At 54.6% G+C, this 8,636-nt stretch overlaps 3 non-coding genes and 1 pseudogene across 3 annotated transcripts; all 4 read right to left on the reverse strand.

The window, feature by feature from the left end:
• Positions 1 to 684: 684 nt before the first annotated feature.
• Positions 685 to 803, reverse strand: LOC125992963 (5S ribosomal RNA). The gene has a single exon (XR_007489898.1). It is a non-coding gene; the product is annotated as a 5S ribosomal RNA (ribosomal RNA).
• A 3,622-nt stretch (positions 804 to 4,425) lies between these two features.
• Positions 4,426 to 4,544, reverse strand: LOC125992849 (5S ribosomal RNA). The gene has a single exon (XR_007489845.1). It is a non-coding gene; the product is annotated as a 5S ribosomal RNA (ribosomal RNA).
• Positions 4,545 to 5,388: 844 nt separating this feature from the next.
• LOC125992865 (5S ribosomal RNA) lies at positions 5,389 to 5,507 on the reverse strand (annotated as a pseudogene).
• An 873-nt stretch (positions 5,508 to 6,380) lies between these two features.
• Positions 6,381 to 6,499, reverse strand: LOC125992795 (5S ribosomal RNA). Its single transcript, XR_007489793.1, has one exon. It is a non-coding gene; the product is annotated as a 5S ribosomal RNA (ribosomal RNA).
• Between the last annotated feature and the right edge of the window lie 2,137 nt (positions 6,500 to 8,636).

Below are 8,636 nucleotides of genomic sequence, written 5' to 3' on the forward strand. Positions count from 1 at the left end.
TTTTTTTTACAACCAGGGCCGAAACAGGCTTTCTTCCAAGGCTTTTGGTGTTTTCTGGAAACATGGCTATCATGAAAAGTTATTGACAGCTTTTTATGCGGTAGCACGAATTTGCCGTTGCGACCTGCATTTTGCTGAATCAAAATAAATGCCTTGAAAAGTTTAAAAACACTTCATGGAAGTCACTTCACTGGTTTCTTTTATATCAAACAAATTGTTTTAGGTTATTCACCTGACATGTTTCGGCGGTTTCTTCCGCCTTCATCAGAGTGTCACAGATGTGATGGTGACGCGTCTTTATCAGCTGATGGATCAACATGTCAGGTGAATAACCTAAAACAATTTGTTTGATATAAAAGAAACCAGTGAAGTGATTAAATAAGGAAAAACAAAATGAACTTAGTACAATTACTTCATGGAAGTGTTGTGTTGGGTTCTTTTACAAGTCAAGCCTGCTGCTTTGAGTTCACAGGGAGCCATGCTCACTGTACATAGTCTGCTCTCTAGCGGTAAAAAAATTAACTACAATGCTGTGGATGTCACCACATAATATAGCTTTCAAACTCGTGTTATAGTTTCAATGTCGGAGTTTAAATTAGGCTTGCTGTTTCCGGATGCCATTCGTGATGGGTGTTGTAAAAAATAGCTTCTTAAACGATTGAAGTGCACATAAGAAAAAGAAAAAGCTTACAGCACCTGATATTCCCAGGCGGTCTCCCATCCAAGTACTAACCAGGCCCGACCCTGCTTAGCTTCCGAGATCGGAGGAGATCGGGCGTTCTCAGGGTAGTATGGCCGTAAGCCGTGCGGTGACCCAACATTTTGCATTTTATAGACACAATCGCCCCTGAAACTAGAGAGCGAGCCAATGAAGCCTTCAAAACTGCTTCGGCACATGGAGACCAAGCATCCTGCATTAAAAAACAAACCTTAACCACTTCGGGTTTCATTGTCTCCGATTACGCCTGGATGGGACCGGCTCGTTTCTGAGAAACAAGCTCGGTGCTCCCAATAACTCAACGTAATGGTGACTTTTATTTTTATGTGGTTTATATTTGTTTTTATGCCAGTCGTATCATTTTATTTAATCGTATTTACCGTATTTGCCGGTGTACAGGTCGACTCGGTGTATAAGTCGACCCCCTAAAATTCGACGGAAATTTACGATTTGATGATATATCCTTTGTATAAGTCGAGCTCAATTGTTGCATTATATTAAACTTCAAAATTCAATATGCGAAATTTATTGACGAAATGTGTTCAAATTCTGGGAGGCCGTGCGCATGCTGCTGTTTATAAGCACCGCGGAGGAGATCGCGGCCGGCGAGCTCGCGCACGCCGCCCGGCACCAACGGGAGGCCGGAAATAGCTCCAAGCCGAGCGGATCGGCACTTTATAAGCACCGCGGAGGAGATCGCGGCGCCTCATTGGACTTCCAGCCGCCGGCGAGCTCGCGCACCCGCCCGGCACATCCGGGAGGCCGTGCGCACGAGCCAAGTGGCCGAAAATAGCCCCCGCCGAGCGGATCGGCTGTTTATAAGCACCGCGGAGGTGGTCGCGGCGCCTCATTCGACTTCCAGCGGCCGGCGAGCTCGCGCACCCGCCCGGCACATCCGGGAGGCCGTGCGCACGAGCCAAGTGGCCGAAAATAGCCCCCGCCGAGCGGATCGGCTGTTTATAAGCACCGCGGAGGTGGTCGGGCGCCTCATTCGACTTCCAGCGGCCGGCGAGCTCGCGCACCCGCCCGGCACATCCGGGAGGCCGTGCGCACGAGCCAAGTGGCCGAAAATAGCCCCCGCCGAGCGGATCGGCTGTTTATAAGCACCGCGGAGGTGGTCGCGGCGCCTCATTCGACTTCCAGCGGCCGGCGAGCTCGCGCACCCGCCCGGCACATCCGGGAGGCCGTGCGCACGAGCCAAGTGGCCGAAAATAGCCCCCGCCGAGCGGATCGGCTGTTTATAAGCACCGCGGAGGTGGTCGCGGCGCCTCATTCGACTTCCAGCGGCCGGCGAGCTCGCGCACCCGCCCGGCACATCCGGGAGGCCGTGCGCACGAGCCAAGTGGCCGAAAATAGCCCCCGCCGAGCGGATCGGCTGTTTATAAGCACCGCGGAGGTGGTCGCGGCGCCTCATTCGACTTCCAGCGGCCGGCGAGCTCGCGCACCCGCCCGGCACATCCGGGAGGCCGTGCGCACGAGCCAAGTTGCCGAAAATAGCCCCCGCCGAGCGGATCGGCTGTTTATAAGCACCGCGGAGGTGGTCGCGGCGCCTCATTCGACTTCCAGCGGCCGGCGAGCTCGCGCACCCGCCCGGCACATCCGGGAGGCCGTGCGCACGAGCCAAGTGGCCGAAAATAGCCCCCGCCGAGCGGATCGGCTGTTTATAAGCACCGCGGAGGTGGTCGCGGCGCCTCATTCGACTTCCAGCGGCCGGCGAGCTCGCGCACCCGCCCGGCACATCCGGGAGGCCGTGCGCACGAGCCAAGTGGCCGAAAATAGCCCCCGTCGAGCGGATCGGCTGTTTATAAGCACCGCGGAGGTGGTCGCGGCGCCTCATTCGACTTCCAGCGGCCAGCGAGCTCGCGCACCCGCCCGGCACATCCGGGAGGCCGTGCGCACGAGCCAAGTGGCCGAAAATAGCCCCCGCCGAGCGGATCGGCTGTTTATAAGCACCGCGGAGGTGGTCGCGGCGCCTCATTCGACTTCCAGCGGCCGGCGAGCTCGCGCACCCGACCGGCACATCCGGGAGGCCGTGCGCACGAGCCAAGTGGCCGAAAATAGCCCCCGCCGAGCGGATCGGCTGTTTATAAGCACCGCGGAGGTGGTCGCGGCGCCTCATTCGACTTCCGGCGGGCGGCGAGCTCGCGCACCCGCCCGGCACATCCGGGAGGCCGTGCGCACGAGCCAAGTGGCCGAAAATAGCCCCCGCCGAGCGGATCGGCTGTTTATAAGCACCGCGGAGGTGGTCGCGGCGCCTCATTCGACTTCCAGCGGCCGGCGAGCTCGCGCACCCGCCCGGCACATCCGGGAGGCCGTGCGCACGAGCCAAGTGGCCGAAAATAGCCCCCGCCGAGCGGATCGGCTGTTTATAAGCACCGCGGAGGTGGTCGCGGCGCCTCATTCGACTTCCAGCGGCCGGCGAGCTCGCGCACCCGCCCGGCACATCCGGGAGGCCGTGCGCACGAGCCAAGTGGCCGAAAATAGCCCCCGCCGAGCGGATCGGCTGTTTATAAGCACCGCGGAGGTGGTCGCGGCGCCTCATTCGACTTCCAGCGGCCGGCGAGCTCGCGCACCCGCCCGGCACATCCGGGAGGCCGTGCGCACAAGCCAAGTGGCCGAAAATAGCCCCCGCCGAGCGGATCGGCTGTTTATAAGCACCGCGGAGGTGGTCGCGGCGCCTCATTCGACTTCCAGCGGCCGGCGAGCTCGCGCACCCGCCCGGCACATCCGGGAGGCCGTGCGCACGAGCCAAGTGGCCGAAAATAGCCCCCGCCGAGCGGATCGGCTGTTTATAAGCACCGCGGAGGTGGTCGCGGCGCCTCATTCGACTTCCAGCGGCCGGCGAGCTCGCGCACCCGCCCGGCACATCCGGGAGGCCGTGCGCACGAGCCAAGTGGCCGAAAATAGCCCCCGCCGAGCGGATCGGCTGTTTATAAGCACCGCGGAGGTGGTCGCGGCGCCTCATTCGACTTCCAACGGGCTGCGCACTCGTGCACGCCGCCCGGTTCAAATTTTCTAAGTGCAACGCACAATGAGATGCATGAGAAACGGCCTTGGTTACCATCACATTTGAAGCGATGAATACGAAGTTAAATTTTATGACTCGGTGTATAAGTCGAGGTCGATTTTTTTCGGTCGATTTTGGATCGAAAAAGGTCGACCAATACACCGGCAAATACGGTATATATACTTATTATAAATGTAGTATTTATTTATATTGATTTATTGTTTATTTATATATATAAAGGCAGGTCCGCAAAAATATTTCTGACGCGTAGCCGGTCCGTGGCGCAAGAAAGGTTGGGGACCACTAGTCTAAAAGAATCTGGCCGTAACTGGAATAGGGTTCTACGCGAATGCCCAACGGAAAAGTGAAGTGCACAAAACCTGCATTTGGCTGTATCAAAATAAATGTCATGAAAAAGGTAAAAACACTACATGGAAGCGCAATGTGTTGTGCTGGGTTCTTTTACAAGTAAAGACTGCTGCTTTGAGTTCACAGGGAGCCATGCTCTTTATTCACTGTAGTACATAGAGGTTTTGAACTCGTGTTGTAGTTTCAGTGTCGGAGTTCAAACTAGGCTTGCAGTTTCCGAATGCCATTCGTGATGGGTGTTGTAAAAAGGTCTTGGCTTAAACGATTGAAGTGCACATAAGAAAAAAAAAAAAAAAAAAAAGAGCTTGAAGTGCACATAAGAAAAAGAAAAAGCTTACAGCACCTGGTATTCCCAGGCAGTCTCCCATCCAAGTACTAACCAGGCCCGACCCTGCTTAGCTTCCGAGATAAGACGAGATCAGGCATTCTCAGGGTAGTATGGCCGTAAGCCGTGAGGTGACCCAACATTTTGCATTTTATAGACACAATCGCCCCTGAAACTAGCGAGCAAGCCAATGAAGCCTTCAAAACTGCTTCGGCACATGGAGACCAAGCATCCTGCATTAAAAGACAAACCTTAACCACTTCGGGTTTCATTGTCTCCGATTACGCCTGGATGGGACCGGCTCGTTTCTGAGAAACAAGCTCGGTGCTCCCAATAATTCAACGTAATGGTGACTTTTATTTTTATGTGGTTTATATTTGTTTTTATGCCAGTCGTATCATTTTATTTAATCCTATTTATATATATTTATTATAAATGTAGTATTTATTTATATAGATTTATTGTTTATTTATATATATAAAGGCAGGTCCGCAAAAATATTTCTGACGCGTAGCCGGTCCGTGGCGCAAGAAAGTTTGGGGACCACTAGTCTAAAAGAATCTGGCCGTAACTGGAATAGGGTTCTACGCGAATGCCCAACGGAAAAGTGAAGTGCACAAAACCTGCATTTGGCTGTATCAAAATAAATGTCATGAAAAAGGTAAAAACACTACATGGAAGCGCAATGTGTTGTGCTGGGTTCTTTTACAAGTAAAGACTGCTGCTTTGAGTTCACAGGGAGCCATGCTCTTTATTCACTGTACATAGTCTGTCCTCTAGCGGTAAAAACGTGAACTGCAATGCTATGGCTGTCGCCACACAATGTAGGTTTTAAACTCGTGTTGTAGTTTCAGTGTCGGAGTTCAAACTAGGCTTGCAGTTTCCGAATGCCATTCGTGATGGGTGCTGTAAAAAGTTCTTGGCTTAAACGATTGAAGTGCACATAAGAAAAAAAAAAAAAAAAAAAAAAGCTTACGGTAACTGGTATTCCCAGGCGGTCTCCCATCCAAGTACTAACCAGGCCCGACCCTGCTTAGCCTCCGAGGTCGGACGAGAGCGGGCGCTCTCAGGGTAGTATTGCCGTAAGCCGTGAGACCGCTCAGAATTTTTCATTTTATAGACACAATCGCCCCTGAAACCATGCCAAGCAGCGGCGGGACTTGATGGCTGTGGTAAAAGTTTCCTTTCACAATTGACGTGGGAAAAAAAAAAAAAAAAAGGCTTTCAGCACCTGGTATTCCCGGACGGTCACCCTTCCCTTTTGTTTTTTTTTTTTGTTTTTTATACAACCAGGGCCGAAACAGGCTTTCTTCCAAGGCTTTTGGTGTTTTCTGGAAACATGGCTATCATGAAAAGTTATTGACAGCTTTTTATGCGGTAGCACGAATTTGCCGTTGCGACCTGCATTTTGCTGAATCAAAATAAATGCCTTGAAAAGTTTAAAAACACTTCATGGAAGTCACTTCACTGGTTTCTTTTATATCAAACAAATTGTTTTAGGTTATTCACCTGACATGTTTCGGCGGTTTCTTCCGCCTTCATCAGAGTGTCACAGATGTGATGGTGACGCGTCTTTATCAGCTGATGGATCAACATGTCAGGTGAATAACCTAAAACAATTTGTTTGATATAAAAGAAACCAGTGAAGTGATTAAATAAGGAAAAACAAAATGAACTTAGTACAATTACTTCATGGAAGTGTTGTGTTGGGTTCTTTTACAAGTCAAGCCTGCTGCTTTGAGTTCACAGGGAGCCATGCTCACTGTACATAGTCTGCTCTCTAGCGGTAAAAAATTTAACTACAATGCTGTGGATGTCACCACATAATATAGCTTTCAAACTCGTGTTATAGTTTCAATGTCGGAGTTTAAATTAGGCTTGCTGTTTCCGGATGCCATTCGTGATGGGTGTTGTAAAAAATAGCTTCTTAAACGATTGAAGTGCACATAAGAAAAAGAAAAAGCTTACAGCACCTGGTATTCCCAGGCGGTCTCCCATCCAAGTACTAACCAGGCCCGACCCTGCTTAGCTTCCGAGATCGGACGAGATCGGGCGTTCTCAGGGTAGTATGGCCGTAAGCCGTGAGGTGACCCAACATTTTGCATTTTATAGACACAATCGCCCCTGAAACTAGCGAGCGAGCCAATGAAGCCTTCAAAACTGCTTCGGCACATGGAGACCAAGCATCCTGCATTAAAAGACAAACCTTAACCACTTCGGGTTTCATTGTCTCCGATTACGCCTGGATGGGACCGGCTCGTTTCTCAGAAACAAGCTCGGTGCTCCCAATAATTCAACGTAATGGTGACTTTTATTTTTATGTGGTTTATATTTGTTTTTATGCCAGTCGTATCATTTTATTTAATCGTATTTACCGTATTTGCCGGTGTACAGGTCGACTCGGTGTATAAGTCGACCCCCTAAAATTCGACGGAAATTTACGATTTTATGATATATCCTTTGTATAAGTCGAGCTCAATTGTTGCATTATATTAAACTTCAAAATTCAATATGCGAAATTTATTGACGAAATGTGTTCAAATTCTGGGAGGCCGTGCGCATGCTGCTGTTTATAAGCACCGCGGAGGAGATCGCGGCCGGCGAGCTCGCGCACGCCGCCCGGCACCAACGGGAGGCCGGAAATAGCTCCAAGCCGAGCGGATCGGCACTTTATAAGCACCGCGGAGGAGATCGCGGCGCCTCATTGGACTTCCAGCGGCCGGCGAGCTCGCGCACCCGCCCGGCACATCCGGGAGGCCGTGCGCACGAGCCAAGTGGCCGAAAATAGCCCCCGCCGAGCGGATCGGCTGTTTATAAGCACCGCGGAGGTGGTCGCGGCGCCTCATTCGACTTCCAGCGGCCGGCGAGCTCGCGCACCCGCCCGGCACATCCGGGAGGCCGTGCGCACGAGCCAAGTGGCCGAAAATAGCCCCCGCCGAGCGGATCGGCTGTTTATAAGCACCGCGGAGGTGGTCGGGCGCCTCATTCGACTTCCAGCGGCCGGCGAGGTCGCGCACCCGCCCGGCACATCCGGGAGGCCGTGCGCACGAGCCAAGTGGCCGAAAATAGCCCCTGCCGAGCGGATCGGCTGTTTATAAGCACCGCGGAGGTGGTCGCGGCGCCTCATTCGACTTCCAGCGGCCGGCGAGCTCGCGCACCCGCCCGGCACATCCGGGAGGCCGTGCGCACGAGCCAAGTGGCCGAAAATAGCCCCCGCCGAGCGGATCGGTTGTTTATAAGCACCGCGGAGGTAGTCGCGGGGCCTCATTCGACTTCCAGCGGCCGGCGAGCTCGCGCACCCGCCCGGCACATCCGAGAGGCCGTGCGCACGAGCCAAGTGGCCGAAAATAGCCCCCGCCGAGCGGATCGGCGGTTTATAAGCACCGCGGAGGTGGTCACGGCGCCTCATTCGACTTCCAGCGGCCGGCGAGATCGCGCACCCGCCCGGCACATCCTGGAGGCCGTGCGCACGAGCCAAGTGGCCGAAAATAGCCCCCGCCGAGCGGATCGGCTGTTTATAAGCACCGCGGAGGTGGTCGCGGCGCCTCATTCGACTTCCGGCGGGCGGCGAGCTCGCGCACCCGCCCGGCACATCCGGGAGGCCGTGCGCACGAGCCAAGTGGCCGAAAATAGCCCCCGCCGAGCGGATCGGCTGTTTATAAGCACCGCGGAGGTGGTCGCGGCGCCTCATTCGACTTCCAGCGGCCGGCGAGCTCGCGCACCCGCCCGGCACATCCGGGAGGCCGTGCGCACGAGCCAAGTGGCCGAAAATAGCCCCCGCCGAGCGGATCGGCTGTTTATAAGCACCGCGGAGGTGGTCGCGGCGCCTCATTCGACTTCCAGCGGCCGGCGAGCTCGCGCACCCGCCCGGCATATCCGGGAGGCCGTGCGCACGAGCCAAGTGGCCGAAAATAGCCCCCGCCGAGCGGATCGGCTGTTTATAAGCACCGAGGAGGTGGTCGCGGCGCCTCATTCGACTTCCAGCGGCCGGCGAGCCCGCGCACCCGCCCGGCACATCCGGGAGGCCGTGCGCACGAGCCAAGTGGCCGAAAATAGCCCCCGCCGAGCGGATCGGCTGTTTATAAGCACCGCGGAGGTGGTCGCGGCGCCTCATTCGACTTCCAGCGGCCGGCGAGCTCGCGCACCCGCCCGGCACATCCGGGAGGCCGTGCGCACAAGCCAAGTGGCCGAAAATAGCCCCCGCCGAGCGGATCGGC

The sequence above is a fragment of the Syngnathus scovelli genome, unplaced genomic scaffold (assembly GCF_024217435.2).
Source record: "Syngnathus scovelli strain Florida unplaced genomic scaffold, RoL_Ssco_1.2 HiC_scaffold_24, whole genome shotgun sequence".
Lineage (NCBI taxonomy): Eukaryota > Metazoa > Chordata > Actinopteri > Syngnathiformes > Syngnathidae > Syngnathus > Syngnathus scovelli.